We start from the raw sequence: 18,696 nt of genomic DNA, 5'->3' as shown, positions 1-18,696 counted from the left end.
AACACTCACAGTTTTAAAACCTGCAAGTTTAAATCAAGATATCAGCAAGGTCATGCTCTCTCCCAGAGTTGATAGCGTTCTACTGAAGGCAGACTTTTATGTAGCTTCTTCCGAGTTCAGACTTTTATCAGTTTCTGGCTTCTGGAATCTCCTGCGTGTGATAAAATTTTGAATTGAACAAATGTGATTTTATTCTGCTTAGGCATGTTCTCCCAAATTTATACATGCTTACTAATAAAATAAGCTATTATTATAAATAGTTTCTTAAAATCCTTTTTAAAATAGCCTAACTAGACAGGTTTGGTTACATAGACTGAACAATGTACCTGGTAATAATAGCACTTATATAAAGTATAATAAAATTAAAAATATGTTAATGCTTCAAACATACTCTAATTAAGAAATCAGTTAAGTTTAATAAAAAATATAGGTGGATTTTTAAATAACCTTGATTAGCTTGATTTCAAAGAATCTGGCTTTTGGTTACTTGGCCATTTGTTACCTCAGTATGTGGATGAATTTGAATTTGTAGTGGCTTTGTTAATGTCAATCAGTATATTTCTGTTAATAAATGCTATCATGTAAGACAGTGCTGATAAAAATTTAATAAGTCTGCTTATCATATATTTCAAAAAAAGAAAGCTTCTGTATGTCAAACCAGGTATTCATACAAAGCTAAAGTTTGGTTTTCTCCCTGTTAAAATAATGTGGATTGTTAGCCTGCTCTTAATGTAAAGTTTTATAAAAGTTTTTCTTAATCATTTGAATACTCTGTCTAGAAAACAAAAATTTTACATCAGAATAATCTCCTTGTTAATGTTTATGTTGGCCTTATCATCCTTTATTTCCAAAGACAATTCTTCTCACTGTTAAGGGAAAAACTGTTACAAATAATTTGTTCTTTCACCTCGTAAAAATAAGATTTTAAAAATAGTTTAACATATTGCATCAGAGGTGTTTGGGAACTATTACAGTGGTTAAAATGGATTTTCTATCCTGTTGCTGGTTAAGTTTGTATAGGTAAAATATTATTCATCTCCAGAGAACATCTGCTGTTACTCAAATGTGGGCTCTCTCTAAGTCAAATTCTGACCTTCTCTCCTACGTGGGATAATTTTCAGTGGCGTAAGCCTAGGATCTTGGGATATAACTGGCCCTGGCTTCATGAAACATAACCCCGAAGGATGAGACTAGCCCTGGCATCATTGATTAGGTGACTGAAAGGGGCAAAAGAAATAGAGTTTCAATGGCTACGAGATTTCAAATTGAGTCAAGAGGTCATTCTGGAGGTAACTCTTAGGCAAGTTTCAGTTAGATATTGCCAAGCTGCCACAAAATGACAACCCCCCAATCAACAAGCATTCCTGGAAATCCTGAAAGATATACTGAGCTGTATAAAATTTTACTTATGAAGTTTGTTTTTCAAAGGCTTAAAACCTACAGATTGTTCCAACACCAGAGTAGTTCTGACATCCAGAAATACTGGACTCTCCAAGAACACAACCAATTTCATTGTTTTATCCCTTTGCCCTTAATGACAATGTCTCTTTTCAGCCTTGAAGCAGTTAGAAGAGTCGTTTCCCCAATATCCCTCAAGATTGAGAGATAATTATCAAATGTGAGGGAAGACCTATAAATTGAGAAATTAGGATTTAAGGGATGGTTTTGATTACTGAAACATTATATACATATTCTTTTTTTACTTTCTGGTGTATTGGAGTAGACAGAGGGAAATGCCTGAAATTTCTAGACTGTAATCCAGCTGCCTTGATCACTAATAATGATTGTATAGCCCTTATCTTCTGCCCCTGTGAGTGTAAAAACCTTATAACTAACCATCATTTGTACCCATTTAACCAGTTTTTCAACTTCTGAGCCTTATAATCTCTAAGGACAGCCTCTAATGTTTATTAATGAAGGGTCTTGAGTTAGCCCAGAACTAACCCACCCCAAGTCCAAGGTTATCTTTTTTCTTTTTCTTTTGGTATATTGGCTGGAATCAAACCTGGGTCTTCTGGTATGGCAGGGGAACATTCTACCACTGAACCACCATTGCACTCCAGAGGTACCTTAATAACCAATACTGGAATCTACCGAAAATGGGCTTTTCCTACTTGCACAGTAGCTTAGCCTTAAACTACAAGTCACCTATAGCTCATTATAATATTAAAAATCACACCCCTCATCATATTAAGGCTACTATTTTCTTGCATACATTCTGTGACTAAGCATGTAATCAATCTGCACATGCTCAATAATTAAATCACCTCTAATTGCATCATCTGGGGCTACTGTGCTCATTATCCTAAACCCTGCCCATCTTTTTCTCTAATAAAACTATCAGAATTACTGCAGTTTGGGGAGAGATTTTGGGTGGATAGGCCATCTGATGTCCTGCTACCTGCTTAGTACTGAACTGCTTTCTTTGAAACTCCAGTGTCTTAGGAATTGAACTCATCAGACAAAAGAATACACTGTTTTAGTCCAAAACTTATTAGTAAGGTGGTGGCCAGCAACGAGGAGACCCTGGTGTAACATTCTTTCCCTGCCTTGCCCTGGTACAAGCCGGGGTGTTTGCTGCCCTGGGACCTGCACCTCTGGAAGTTCCTTGCTAATCCCCAACAGAACCTGGAAAGTGAGTGTCCACTAGCAGCTCCCTGGACCATCTGCTCTCACCACACTGAGGGGACCACAATGTGGAAGATGTAACAGAAAGGGTGGGGGTGGGAGCTTCAGAGATATGAATAAGGCTGTCATTATGGTGGGGTGAGTAGGGAGCATGACCCATGTACACACATCTAATGGGATGCGACAAAACTCTGTAATCAATATTTTAAAAATGGAATATTGAGAGAGTGCCAAAATGGTGGCTTAGTGAGGTGTGGGATTTAGTTCATCCTCCAGAACAGCTACTAAATAACCAGGAACAGTGCAGAACAACTGCTGGGGCCACATCAGTGACCGGACACACAGCTTACCCCAGTCTGGACAAGCTGGACCAGCTGTGAGCCCCCCCAGAACTGAGACTAGTTTGGTCTGGGAAAATCTTGCTGTGGTCTATAATACCTAAGTAGATCCTCCTAAGGGTGGGGGTGGGGGGGGGAGCGAAAGGCACGATACAGGCAGGGCAAGAAACAAGAAAACAAGAACTGAAAAATTCTGATCTCTTAAAACCTAAGCTAGTTGTCCAGAATAAGCTGTACTGAATGTCAAAGAACAGATAGACAACAAAGTCATCCAGCAAGAAAATCCTAGGTAAAAGAAGTGAAAACAATCTCCAGGATAAACTAATTAAGGTAATTAAATGCCTAGACACCAGCAAAAACATAATGAATTACACTAGGAAAATTGAAGATATGGCCCAGTGAAAGGAACAAACCAACAATTCAAATGAGATACAGGAGTTGAAACAATTAATTCAGAATGTTTGAACAGACATGGAAAACCTCAAAAATCAAACCAATGAATTGAGGGAGGATTGAAAGAAGGCAAGGAATGAACAAAAAGAAGAAACAAAAGTCTGAAAAAACAAATCACAGAACTTATGGGAATGAAAGGCACAGTAGAAGAGATGACAATGGAAACCTACAATGTCAGATTTCAAGAGGCAGAAGATAGGATTAGTGAACTGGAGGATGGAACATCTGAAACCCAACAAGCAAAAGAAAATATAGGGAAAAGAATGGAAAAATATGAGCAGGGACATAGGGAATTGAATGACAACATGAAGCACATGAATATGCTTGTTGTGGGTGTCCCAGAAGGAGAAGAGAAGGGAAAAGGATGAGAAACACTAATGGAGGAAATTATCCCTGAAAATTTCCCAACTCTTATGAAAGACTTAAAATTACAGATCCAAGAAATGCAGTGTACCCCAAACAGAATAGATCCAAATAGACGAACTCCAAGACACTTACTAATCGGAATGTCAGATGTCAAAGAGAAAAAGAGAATCTTGAAAGCAGCAAGAGAAAAACAATCCATCACACACAAGGGAAGCCCAATAAAACTATGTATAGATTTCTCAGCAGAAACCATGGAGGCGAGAAGACAGTGGGATGATATATTTAAATAACTAAAAGAGAAAAACTGCCAACCAAGAATTCTATGTCCAGCAAAATTGTCCCTCAAAAATGAGGGAGAAATTAAAACATTTTCAGACAAAAAAATCACTGAGAGAACTTGTGACCAAGAGACTGGCTCTGCAAGAAATACTAAAGGGAGTACTAGAGGCAGATATGAAAAGACAGGAGAGAGAGGTATGGAGAAGAGTGTAGAAATGAGGACTATGAGTAAAGGTAAAAAGAATAAAAATTAGATGTGACATATAAAATCCAAAAGGCAAAATGGTAGAAGAAAATCTGTACAGTAATAACACTACATGTTAATGTATTAAACTCTCCAATCAAAAGACATAGACTAGCAGAATGGATTTAAAAACAGGAAAAATATCCATATGCTGTCTAAAGGAAACACATCTTAGACCCAAGTATAAATATAGATTGAAAGTGAAAGTTTGGGAAAAGATATTTCATGCAAATAACAATCAGAAAAGAGCAGGAGTAGCTATCCTAATATCCAACAAATTAGCTATACTAATATCCAACAAATTTCAAATGTAAAACAGTTAAAAGAGACAAAGAAGGACGCTATGTATTAGTAAAAGGAACAGTTCAACAAAAAGATATAACAATTATAAATATTTATGCACTGAGCCAGAATGCTCCAAAATACATGAGGCAAACACTGAAAAGAGAAATAGACATATCACCATAATAGTTGGAGACTTCAATTCCCCACTCTCATCATGGACACAACATCTAGACAGAGGATCAATAAAGAAACAGAGAATTTGAATAATACAATAAATGAGCTAGACTTAACAGACATACATAGAACATTACACCCCACAACAGCGGATACACCTTTTTCTCAAGTGCTCATGGATCATTCTCAAGGATAGACCATATGCTGGGTCACAAAGCTAGTCTCAACAAATTTAAAAGGATTGAAATCATACAATACACTTTCTCAGATCATAAAGGAATGAAGTTGGAAATCAATAATAGGCAGAGCACCAGAAAATTCACAAATATGTGGAGGCTCAACAACAAACTCTTTAACAACCAGTGGGTCAAGGAAGAAATTACAGGAGAAATCAATAAATATCTCAAGGCAAATGAAAATGAAAACACGGCATATCAAAATTTATGAGATGCAGCAAAGCAGTGCTAAGAGGGAAATTTATTGCCCTAAATGCCTATATCAAAAAAGAAGAAAGGGCAAAAATTGAGGAATTAACAGTCCACTTAGAAGAACTAGAGAAAGAACAGCAAACACCAAAGCAAGCAAAAGGAAAGAAGTAATGAAGATTAGAGCAGAAATAAATGAAATTGTCAACATGAAAACAATTGAGAAAATCAACAAAACCAGAAGTTGGTTCTATGAAAAATCAACAAGATTGAGGGACCTTTAGTGAGGTTGACAAAAAAAAGAGGAGAGAGGATGTAAATAAATAAAATCAGAAATGGAAGAGGAGACATAACCACTGACCCAACAGAAATACAGGAAGTAATGACAGGATACTATGAACAATTTTATGCTAATAAACTTGACAATGCAGATGAAATGGACAACTTCCTAGAAAGGCATAAACAACCAACATTGACTCCAGAAGAAATAGATGACCTCAACAAACCAATCACAAGTAAACAAATTGAATCAGTTATTCAGAAACTACCCAAAAAGAAAAGTCCAGGACCAGATGGCTTCACATGTGAACACTACCAAACATTCCAGAAGAAATTAATACAAATCCTGCTCAAACTCTTCAAAAAAATTGAAGAGGAGGGAAAGCTACCTAACTCATTCTATGAAGCTAACATCGCCCTCATACCAAAGCCAGACAAATTATTACAAAAAAAAAACTCAGACAAATCTCTCTCATGAATATAGATGCAAAAATCCTCAAAAAAATTCTAGCAAATGGAATCCAGCTGCACATCAAAAGAATTATACACTATGACCAAGTAGGATTCATCCCAGGTATGCAAGGATGGTTCAACTTAAGAAAATCAATTAATGTAATACACCACATCAACAAATCAAAGCAGAAAAACCACATGATCATCTCGATTGATGCAGAAAAGGCATTTGACAAAATTCAACATCCTTTCCTGTTGAAAACATGTCAAAAGATAGGAATAGAAGGGAACTTCCTCAACCATGATAAAGGGAATATATGAAAAACCCACAGCTAACATCATCCTCAAAGGAGAAAAACTTAAAACTTTCCCCCTAAGATCAGGAACAAGACAAGGATGTCCACTATCATCACTGTTTTCAACATTGTGTTGAAAGTTCTAGCCAGAGCAATTAGACAAGAAAAAGAAATACAAGGCATCAAAATTGGAAAGGAAGAAGTAAAACTCTTACTGTTTGCAGATGATATGATTACTATATGTCAAAAACCCCGAAAAACCCACAGCAAAACTACTAGAGCTAATAAATGAGTACAGCAAAGTGGCAGGTTATAAGATCAGCACTCAAAAATCTGTAGTATTTCTATACACTAGTAATGAACAATCTGAGGGGGAAATCAAGAAAAAATTCCATTTACAATTGCAACCAAAAGAACAAAATATTTCAGAATAAATTTAACTAAAGAGACAAAAGACCTATACAAAGAAAACTACAAGAAATTGCTAAAATAAATCACAGAAGACCTAAATAAATGGAAGGGCACACGTGTTCATGGATTGGAAGACTAAATATAGTTAAGATATTAATTTTACCTAAACTGATTTGCAGATTCAATGCAACACAATTAAAATCCCCAAAACTTACTTTTCAGAAATAAAAAAACCAATAACTAAATTTATATGTAAGGGCAGGGTGCCCCAAAGAGCTAAAAGTATCCTGAGAAAGAAAAATGATGTTGGAGGTCTCATGCTACCTGACTTTAAGGTGTATTATGAAGCTACAGTGGTCAAAACAGCATGGTACTGGCATAAAAATAGATATACTGACCAATGGAATTGAAAAGAGTGTTCATATTTAGATCCTCTCATCTATGGACAATTGATCTTTGATAAGGCAGTCAAACCAACTCACCTGAGACAGAACAGTCCCTTCAATAAATGGTGCCTAGAGAACTGGATATCCATACACAAAAGAATGAAAGAGGATTCATATCTCACACCCTATACAAAAATTAACTCAAAATGGATCAAAGACCTAAACATTAGATCTAAGACCATAAAACTGTTAGAAGAAAATGTTGGGAAATATCTTATAAATATTGTAATAGGAAGCAGTTTCCTATACCTTACACCCAAAGCAAGAGCTTGAATAAATAAATAAATAAATGGGAACTCCTCAATATTAAACACTTTTGTCATCAAAGAACTTTGTCAAGAAAGTAAAAAGACAGCCTACACAATGGGAGACAATATTTGGAAACAATATGTCAGATAAAGTCTAGTATCCAGAATATATAAAGAGATTTTTCAACTCAACAACGAAAAGACAGACAACCCAATTACAACATGGGCAAAAGACTTGAACAGACACTTCTCAGAAGAGGAAATACAAATGGCCAAAAGGCATATGAAAAGATGCTCAACTTCCCTGACTATTAGGGAAATGCAAAGCAAAGCCACAATGAGATATCATCTCACACCCACCAAAATGACCATTATCAATAAAACAGAAGTGCTGGAGAGGATGTGGAGAAAGAGGCACACTTGTCCATTGTTGGTGGGAATGTCAAATGGTACAACCGCTGTGGAAGACAGTGTGGCAGGTCCTCAGGAAGGATTGCCATATGACCCGGCAATACCATTGCTAGGTATCTACTCAGAGGACATGAGGACAAGGACACAAACAGACATTTGCACACCAATGTTTATAGCAGCATTATTTACAATTGTGAAGAGATGGAAACAGGCAAAATGTCCATCAACAGACGAGTGGCTAAACAAACTCTGGTATATATATACAATGGAATATTATGCAGCTATAAGGCAGAATAAAGTTATGAAGGGTGTAAAGACATGGATGGACCTTAAGGACATTATGCTGAGTGAGATTAGCCAGAAACAAAAAGACAAATACTGTATGGTCTCACTGATATGAACTGACATTAGTGAATAAAGTTGGAGAATTTCATTGATAACAGAGACCATCAGGAGATAGAAATAGGGTAAGATGTTATGTAATTGGAGCTGAAGAGATACAAATTGTGCAACAGGACTGATTGTAAAAACTCGGAAATGAATAACACAATACTACCAAACTGTAATACAATTATACTAGAACACTGAATGAAGCTGAATGTGAGAATGATAGAGGGAAGAGGATTGGGGGCACAAACGAAAAGAGAAAGATAGATGATAAAGACTGAGATGGTATAATCTAGGAATGCTTAGAGTGTATAATGGTAGTGACTAAATGTACAAATTTAAAAATGTTTTTGCATGAGGAAGAACAAAGGAATGTCACTACTGCAGGATGTTGAAAATAGATGGTAATTCATATTTTCAAATTTTAACTTATTTGTGAAACTAAAGCAAAAAAATGTTTATTTGGTACAAAATTTATATTTCGACTAGTGCAGTTCCTAATACAATGTATGTGGACAGCTTAATTGAACACTATAAGTACATGGAACCCTGAGTAGAGCATAACATTTTGTAGGTTTGTCTAGAGTGATGCCCCAATAAATCCCAGAGTGATTTGAACAGGGAGTAAAAAAGTATTTGCAAAGTCCTCTTGGGGGAATGGTAAGAAAGGGAGAAAATTCAATTTCCCCAAGTAGAGAATTCTTGATATTTTCACAAGCAGTGGGGACAACCAAAGCAATAGGCTGAGTACTCAATCTTGGGGTTTGTTCATATGAAACTTAACCCCATAAAGGATAGGTCAAGCCTACTTAAAATTAGGCCTAAGTGAAACCCACAAGAGAATCTCTTTTATAGCTTAGATGTGGCCTCTCTCTCCAGCCAACACAAGCAAATTCACCGCCCTTCCCCTGTCTACGTGGGACATGACTCCCAGGGGTGTGAACCTTCCTGGCAATGTGGGACAGAAATCCTAGCATGAGCTGGGACTCAGCATCAAGGGACTGAGAAAATCTTCTCAAGCCAAAGGGGGAAGAGAAAAATAAAGTGTCAATGGCTGAGAGATTCCAAACAGAGTCGAGACGTTATCCTGGAGGTTATTCTTACACATTAAATAGATATCACCTTGTTAGTCAAGATATAAGATATAATGGAGAGGCTGGAGGGAAGTGCCTGAAAATGTAGAGCTGTGTTCCAGTAGCCATGTTTCTTAAAGATGATTGTATAATGATATAGCTTTCACAATGTGACTGAGTGAGTGTGAAAACCTTGTATATGATGCTCCTTTTATCTACCTTATCAACAGATGAGTAAAAACATACGAAATAAAAATAAATAATAGGGGGAACAAATGTTAAAATAAGTTTAGATTGAAATGCTAGTGATTAATGAAAGGCAGGAGTAGGGGGTATGGTATGTATGAATTTTTTTCTGTTGTCTTTTTATTTTTTTTCTGAACTGATGCAAATGTTCTAAGAAATGATCATGATGATGAATATATAACTATGTGATGACATTGTGATTTACTGATTATATATATAGAACGAATGATCATATGTTAAAAATGTGTTTGTTATATTTAAAAAAAATAAAAAGAATAAAAAATTAAAAAAATAAAGTATCAGTGGCAGAGAGAGCTCAAATAAAGTCCAGAGCTACTCTGGAGGTCTCTCTCTCTCTCTCTCTCTCTCTCTCTCTCACACACACACACACACACACAAACCAAACCAAACCAAAACAACGGAATATTGTAATGCAATATTTAAAAGAAGTAAAAATTAATACAAAAATTCGCCATGAACTAAGTATCAAAATTTTAAAGGAAAACAAGATCAGGATTACTGATTTTTTTTTTCGTTAGACTCCAATATAGCTCTTTATGGAAATTTTACATTAATTTTTTAATTCCAAATTTTAAAATTACATACTGTATTAAAAGTGTTTTTTATCTTAGTGAATTTTTTGGCACCTCTTTAAATGTTGCGCCCAAGGCCGGCATCTCATCCCCCTTACCCCTGTTCTCTGTCTTTTTGGAGGTGGGGAACTGTGGGGTCAGCCAGGAAAAGCAAGGGGTGATATGTTTGGGAGCCCTGAGAAAGGGCGCGGTGGTGGTCAGATGACCCTGAGCAGGTGTGGAGGGGGCTGCGGGAAGGGGTGGGACCAGCTGTGCACCCCGGCACGTGGGCGCGTGGGCGCGTGGGCCAATGGGAGGATCCGGAGGCGCGCGCTCCTTGGGTAGTCCGGCATGCTGGGCGCTGGGACGGGTGCTTCGCACCCGGGGTGGCTCCCGCGAGACCGGGGTTCGCAAACCTACCCGCGGGGCGGGCGGTTGGAGGCGGCCTTGTGGCGAGGCGCTCCACGCGGTCGACGCGCGCCCCTCAGCGGCGGTTTGCGGCCAGAGCGGTGAGTGTCCTCGGCGTCCCCAACCTCCCTGACTCCCTGAGCCTTGGCCCCTTCTGCTCCCGGCTTTGGGGCGGCGTGGGGAGGTGGGGGGGGGGGGGCGGGGGAGGCGTCCCGTTGTCGGCGCAGAGCCCGAAAGTGTCCCGCCCGCGCCCCTCCCCTCGCCAGCAAAAGTGAAAACGAAAGCAATAAACAAAAAACCCCACTAGAGATTTAGGGTTGAATTTTAACTTCTTAATTTTGGTTGTAATTTAATAGTTAAACGGAGGCACCGTCAGCTGTGGTTCCAGTACGATTCCAGTACGATGCACCATTTTAACCTTTTTTAAGTGTACAGTTCTTACTTTTAATACACTGTCAGTGTTGTGCAGCCATCACAAACTTTCATATAAATAGAATCAGACAATATGTGACCTTCTGTGCCTGGCTTCTTTCACTTAATATTTTAAAGGTTTGTACGTTTTGTAGCATGCATCAGAACTTCATTCCTCTATATAGCTGAATAATATTTTATTGTATGGATATCCAACATGTGTTTATTCATCGGTCAGTTGATGGACGTTTGGGGTGTTTCCACGTTTTGGCTATGAGGAATAAAACTAACGCTGCAGTGAGCATTTGTGTACATGTGTTTGTGGGGACTTGTTTTCTCTTCTCTTGGGTAAATACCAAGGAATACAATTACTGGGTCATTGGCGATCTGTTTAACTTTTTGAGGAGGTGCCAAATTGTTTTACACTACCAACAATGCTGCACCGTTTTACACTGCCAACAGCGGTGCACGAGGGTTCCAGTATCCCCATATCTTTGCCAACATTTTATTATTATCATATTGCTATCCTAGTAAGTGGTATTTTATTGTGGTTTTGATGTACATTTCCCTAATTAATAATGATGTTTAAAATCTTGTTATCTACTTATTTTCCATTTGTGTATCTTTAGAGAAATGTCTGTTCAGTTGTTTGCCCATTTTAAAATTGCTTATTTCTCTTTTTGCTCTTAAGTTGTAGGAATATACTAGTGTAGCTATTATATCCAGCGTAAGGATGTTAGATTCTTCTCAGATATGTGATGTGCAAGTATTTTGTCTCTTTCTGTAGGTTGTCTTTTCACTTTCTTGATAGTGTACTTTGATGCACAAAAGGTTAATTTTGATGAAGTCCAACTTATCTATTTTTGTTGTTCGTGCTTTTGGTGTCATATCTAATAATTCATGACCTAATATAAGGTAAGGAATATTTACTTCTATGCTTTTTTCTACGGATTTTGTAGTTTTTCTTTCTTTTCTTTTCTTTTTTCTCCAGATGCATGAACTGGGAATCGAACCCTGGTCTCCCAAATGGAAGGCCAGCATTGTATCAGTTTGATTTCTGTGGCTTTGTAGTAAGTTTTGAAATCAGGAAGTATGAGTCCTCCAACTTGATTTTATTTCCAGATTGTTTTGGCTATTCTGGGTCCGTTGCAATTCCATATGAATATTAGAATCAGCTAGTCCATTTCTACAAAACAGGCAGTTGGAATTTTGGTAGGGTTAGCGTTGAATTTGTGAGTTGTTTTGGCGAGTATTGCCATATTCACAATATTAAGTTTTCCAGTTCAGGAACACAGCAATCTTGTCATTTAGGTTGTCTTTAAATTCTTTAAGCATCATTTTGTAGTTTTCAGTCTTGCATCTCCTTGATTAAATTTATTTTCTAAGTGTTTCATGCTGCTGTACATGGAATTTTCCCTTAGTTTCCTTTTTGGATTATACATTGCTAGTGGATAGATATACAATTGATATTTGTATGATAATTTTGTATGCTGCAACACTGTTGAATTTGTTGAATATATCTAACAGTTTCTTTTTGTGGTTTCTTTAGAATCTTCTATAGAAAAGAGCATGCCACCTGCAAAGAGAGATAGTTTTACCATATCCTTTTCAATTTGGATGCCTTTTATTCCCTTTTCTTGCCTATTTTCTCTGGTTAGAACTTTCAGTATAATGTTCAATAGATGTGGTGTGAGGCGACATCCCTGTCTTATTTCTGATCTTACGTGGAAGGCTTTCAGTCTCTCACTATTGAGTATAGTGTTAGCTGTTTTCTTTTTTTTCTTTCCATAGATGTGATGTAGCAGCTTGAGGAAGTTTCCTTTTATTCCTAGTTTTCATTGTGAAATTGTGTTGCATTTTGTCAAATGCCGTATTTGCTTCAAATGATTTGATCATGTGGTCTTTTCATTTATTCTATTAATATGGTGTATTACATTGATTTTAATATGTGAAACCATCCTGTATTCTTGGGATAAATCTCACTTGGTCATAGTGTATAATTCTGTTTGCTAGTAACTTGCTGAGAGTTTTATATCTATATTCATAAGGGATTTTGGTCTGTAGTTTTCTTTCTTGTGATGTCTTTGGGTTCAGGATAAGGTTGACTTCATAGAAGGAATTAGAAGGTATTCCTTCCTTTTCTGATTTTTCAAAGAGTTTGAGAAGGATTGGTATTAATTCTTCTTTAAATGTTTGGTAGAATTCATCAGAGAAACCATCAAATTTTCTATTTTTTCTTGAGTCGGTTTTGGTAGATTGTGTGTTTCTTGAAATTTGTCTATTTCATCTAGGTTATCAATTTTGTTGACTTACAATTATTCATAATATTCTCTTGTAATCTTTTATATTTCTGAAAGCTCAAAATAATGCCTCGACTTTCTAAGTTTAGTAATTTGAATCTTCTCTTTTTCTTTGTCAGTCTAGCCAGAGATTTTTCAGTTTTGTTGATCTTTTCAAAGAACCAACTTCTGGTTTCCTTGATTCTCTCTGTTTTTCTGTTCTCTATTTTGTTTCTCTCTACCCTAATCTTTATTATTTCTTTACTTCCTCTTGCTTTGGGTTTAGTTGCTCTTCTTTTCCTAGTTTCTTAAGGTGGAAGTTTAGGTGATTGTTATGAAATCTCGTTTTTTATAGTAGATGATTACAATTAAACTCCTGTTGCATCCATGAGTTTTAGAATGTTGTGTTTCATTTTCATTCATCTCAAAGTATTTTCTGCTTTTGCTTATGATTTCTACTTTGACCAATTGTTTGGGTGTGTTGTTTAATCTCCATATACTTTTGAATTTTCCAGATTTCCTTCTATATTGGTTTTTAATTTAATTCCATTGGTAAAGAAGATACTTTTAATGATTTCAAACTTTAAAAATTCACTGAAATTTGCTTTGTGGCCTAACATACGGTCTGTCCTGGACAGTATGTCTGTCAAGTGTTGCATGTGCACTTGAGAAGAATGGCTATTTTGCTGTCGTTAGGAGTTCTGTATGTGTCTGTTAGGGCTAGTGAGTTTATTGTATTATTAATGTCTTGTATTTCTTTGTTATTCTCTACAATTGTTCTTTCCATTACTGAAATGGACATGCCATATACCAGAAACAGAATGGTTTTTAAAAGGGGGAATTTATTAAGTTTCAAGTTTACACTTCCAAGGCCATGAAAATATCCCAATTAAAGCAAGTCTATAAAAATGTCCAAATTAAGGCACCAACAAGAGGTTACCTTCACTCAAGAAAGCCAGGGATGTTGAGGGTTTCTTTGTCAAGTGGAAAGGCACATGGCGAACATGGCGATGTCTGCTAGCTTTCTCTCTAGGCTTCTCATTTCATGAAGCTCCCCCAGGGGCATTTTCCTTCTTCATTTTAAAAAATCTCTGGCTGCATGGGCTCTCGTGGTTCTTGTGGCTCTCATGGATCTCGTGGCTCTGAAGCTTTTTCCAAAATGCTTCCTCTTTTAAAGGCTTCCAGTAACCTAATCAAGACCCAACTGGAATGGGTGGAGTCACATCTCCCTCTTATCAAAATCAGTACCCACAATTGGGTGAGTTGCATCTCTGTGGAGATAATCTAATCAAGTTTCCAACCTACAGTACTGAGTAGGGATTAAAAGAAATGGCTGCTTCCACAAGATGGATCAGGATTAAAACATGGCTTTTCTAGGGTACATAATCCTTTTAAACCAGCACAGTAGGGTATTGAAATCTACAACTATTACTATTCAGCTGTTGTTATTCCACTATTTAACTCTCCCTTCAACTTTGTCAGATTTTTCCTCATATGTTTTGGGGCCCTGTTGTTATTTGTGTATATGTTTATATTTTCATGATGGCTTGACGTTTTTTACAGTCAATATAATGTCCTTCTGTGTGTCTTGCACAGTTTTTTTCTGATATTAGTATAGCCAGTTGAGCTTTCTTTTTGTTACTGTTGGAATGGAATATATTTTTCCATCTTTTCACTTTCAGCTTACTTGTGGCTTGAATATAAAGTGAATTTCTTATTGACACCATATATTGAGATCATCATGTTCCTTTAGATCCATTCTTCAGAATATCCCTTTGCATTGGAGAATTTAAACCATTTACCTTCATTGCTGTTACTGACAGGGAAGGACTTAATTCTGTCAGTTTGCTATTTACTTTCTATTCTTTGTATTTTTTTGTTCTGAAATTCCTCTATTACTGCCTTCTTTTGTGTTAGATATTTTGTAGTGTTCCATTTTGATTCCCTTCTTATTTATTTTACTATATATGTATTTTTGTAATTTTCGTAGTGCTTACTTAGGGATACAAGTAACATCTTCATCTATAACAATCTAATTTGATTTAATACCAGTGTACTTTGAATGGCGTACAAAAACTTTGTGCCTGTCTAGTCCATCTCCTTCTTTTATGTTATTAGCCCCAGTTACATCTTTATACATTGTGTATCCACGAACATAGATTTATAAGTATTGTTTTATGCAGTTGTTTTTTTAATCATACAAGATAAAACATGGTATCACAGACCAAAAATACATTAATGCTGACTTTCGGATTTACTCATGTAGGTTACCATTTTCAGTTTTCTTTATTTATTCATGTTGATTCCAGTTACTATCTTGTTTCCGTTTCTTTTCTTTTTTCAACCAGAAGGATTCCCTTTAGCATTTCATGTAGCAGAGGTCTATTAGCAAACTCAGTCTGTTTTTGTTTACCTGGCAGTATCTTAATTTCTTCCTCATTTTTGAAGGGCAGTTTTGCCAGATATAAAATTTTTGGTTGACCCTTTTTTTTATTTTGGCATTTTGAATATGTCATTCCATTGCCTTTGGCCATCCTAGTTTCTGATGAGAAATCAGCTGTTGCTCTTATTGAGGGTCCATTGTATGTGACAAGTTGCAGTCTCTTTTTGTTGCTTTCTAGAGTCTTTCTTTGTCTTTGTTTTTGACAGTTTGATTATAATGTCTGGTATGCATGTCTTTGAGTTTATTCTAATTGGACTTTGTTCAGATACTTGGATGTATGGGTCTGTGGGTAGATTTATGTCTTTCATCAAATTTGTGAAGTTTTTGGCCATTATTTCTTTAAATATTCTTTTTTGCTCCTTCCTTTCTCTCATGTCTTTCTGGGACTTCCATTATGTGTATATTTGTATGCTTGATAGTGTCCCATCAGGGTCTAAATTCTTTTCATTTTTCTTTTTTCTTTCCTCTCCCAAGTCTAAGTAATCTCAGTTGACCTATCTTCAACTTCACTGGTTCTTTCTTCTCTCTGCTCAGATCTGCTGTTCAACCCTCTAGCAAATTTTTCATTTCAGTTATTATACTTTTAAATGACACTGTTTGGTTCTTCTTTATAATTTCTATCTTTTTATAGATATTCTCTATTTGGTGAAAGATTATTCTCATGGTTTTCTTTGGTTCTTGGTACATGGTTCCTGTTTTAGTTTCCTTGATTGCTGAAGCAAATGCGACGAAATGGGTCAGGTTAAACAATGGGAATTTATTTGCTCATGTTTTTGAGGATAAGAAAATGTCCAAATCAAGGCATTATCATGATGTTGCTTTGTCCCCAGAGACTGTGGCATTCTGGGGCTGGCTGTCAGTGATCCGTGGTCCTTGATTTCCCACATGGCAAGGCATTTGGCATTGTCTCTGGTTTCTCTCTTCTCTTCTGGATTCCACTGATATCTCACTTCTGGCTGCTCCCTCTGTGGTTTTTTCTCTGATGTCTGAATTCATGCCATTTATGAAGGACTCCACTAAAAGGATTAAGACCTATCCTGACTGAGTGGCTCACACTGTAACTGAATTAACCTCATTAAAAGGTCCTACTTACAATGGATTTACACCCACAGGAATGGATTAAATTTAAGAAGATGTTTTTCTGTACATGTAACCAGACAAAGGCAGTGGATTCTTTTGCCTGATGTGCTCAAATGACTAATTCCTGAGACACCAGCGTTTCAAAGAGAGAAAAAGTTTATTACTAGGCATGTAGCAGGATGGTCTGTTGGCCCAAAACCTGTCTCCCCAAACTGCAGCAAATCTGATAGTTTTATAAAATCAAAAGATGGGCAGGTTTTAGAATAACACATAGTGGCCCCAGATGATGTAATTAAAGGTGATCTAATTATTGAGCATGCACAGATTGATTACGTGCTTAGTCACAGAGCATATGTAAGAAAACAGCGACCTTAATATGATGATGGGCATGATTTTTAGTATTATAATGAGCTTTGGGTGACTTGTAGGTTAAAGTCTAACCTACTGCACATGTCAGGTGGGCCCATTTTGCTTAGATCCAGTCTAGGTGATCAAGATAACTTTGGGCTTGGGTGGGTTAGTTCTGGACTGACCTAAGACCCTTCATGAATAAACAATAAGGGCTGTCTTTAGTGATTATAAGACTCTAAGGTTCAAAAACTGGATAAATGGGTACAGTGAAGGTTAATCACAAGGTTTCTGTAAACACTTGGAAGCAAAATAAAATAAAAAAAATACCCCAGATCTCCCAGTCGTTGCGGATGAGCTCTGTGTGTGTGCTGGAACATACCTTCACACTCAGTTGGGTGGTTTATAACACTGCCCTAACCTTTATTTCCCATTTACATAGAGCCTGAAAGGACCTCTTCAATGTCTTTTCTGAACAAGTTTCCCATCCTGGACATAAGCATGGCCTTTTAGATTCCCAGAAATATATGGGATGTTTTCAAAGTCCTTATTCTCCAAAGTAACTTGTTCCTCAGTCTTTCCTCTGAACCCTTTCAGATAGTCTATTTTGATCTCCCTGTGTTATCCTGTACCTAAGGGAACAGAAATTAATACATTGCCTTTAAATATTTTTCATAAATGCCCCAAGGGCACCCTCTTCAGCCCTGGGAGTGTTCCTGTTTAATTAAAATAAAGGCAAGCCCGGAGCCACCATAGGGTGAAAATAGATAAACACAGCTCTTTGGAAATAAGGCCCTTCTGTTCTCTCCAGTACTAAGTACTTATACTGGGAATGTGGTCTGCTATCGCTAAGGCTGTTGCATAGCTGAAGAGTGGGGGGAAGGTGTCAGGGTAAGTTAATTCCATATTTAGATCTTTATATTTAATGTAATCCTTGAAATGATTAAATTTCTGTCTACCATTATATTACTTATTTTCTCTTTCCTCTTTGTTTTGGTTCTGGCTTCTTTTGGGTTCTTTGTACTTTAAAAAATTCTCTTTATCTGTTGTGATTTTGTATAATTTCTTAGCTGTGCTAGGGATTAAAAAGCACAATTGTAAATAGTATTAGTCTATTTAGAATCAATATTTTACCACTTCAATTGGAATACAGAAATTTTACCACCATATAGGTCCCCTTACTCTTCCCCCTTTGTATTAGTTGTCTCATCTTCCTTTACTGAAAACTCTATCAGACCATATTATAACCTTTGCTTAAAGAACTCAGTAAGGGAATAGTCTGCCATCTTTATCCAGATTTACCATTTCTGTTGCTCTTTCTTCATTCCTAATGTTTCATGTTTGCTTCTGGTGTTATTTCTCTTCTGTCTGAAGAACTTTCTCTAGTGATGTTTTTTAGAACATAAATGCCCTGCCTATGTCTTCTCTGAGTTTTCCTTACCTATGATTGTCTTTATTTGACACTTTCATTTCTGAAGGATATCTTTGTTGAATATCCAACTCCTGGTTGACAGTTCTTGTTTTTTTTTAGCATTCAAAAAATGTTTACCACTTTCTTTTGGCCTTTCTACTTTCTGATGACAATTGTACATCCTTTTGAATATTTGTTCCCCTACAGGTAATATGTTGCTTTTTCTCTGGCTTCTATCAATAATTTTTCTTTGCCTTCAGCTTTTATAAATTTGATTATGATATGTCTGGACATAAATTTCT

The 18,696-nt window shown here is 36.6% G+C and overlaps 1 protein-coding gene across 5 annotated transcripts in view; it reads left to right on the top strand.

Annotated features, from left to right (window-relative positions):
- The first annotated feature begins 10,425 nt into the window (after window positions 1–10,425).
- Window positions 10,426–18,696, top strand: part of LOC143667404 (phospholipid-transporting ATPase ABCA3-like) — a 287,971-nt gene continuing 279,700 nt past the window's right edge. For 3 of the 5 annotated variants that reach the window (XM_077141597.1, XM_077141598.1, XM_077141594.1), the window contains exon 1: window positions 10,426–10,523. The gene's annotated coding sequence lies outside the window, so the exon portion shown is untranslated. Of the gene's footprint in view, window positions 10,524–11,012; window positions 11,364–11,882; window positions 11,904–18,696 lie in introns of those variants that run through there. The other 2 variants (XM_077141595.1, XM_077141596.1) reach the window with 2 other exon arrangements.

This window comes from Tamandua tetradactyla, chromosome 23 (assembly GCF_023851605.1).
Source record: "Tamandua tetradactyla isolate mTamTet1 chromosome 23, mTamTet1.pri, whole genome shotgun sequence".
Taxonomy (NCBI): Eukaryota; Metazoa; Chordata; class Mammalia; order Pilosa; family Myrmecophagidae; genus Tamandua; species Tamandua tetradactyla.
This window is presented reverse-complemented; position numbering and strand designations above follow the sequence as displayed.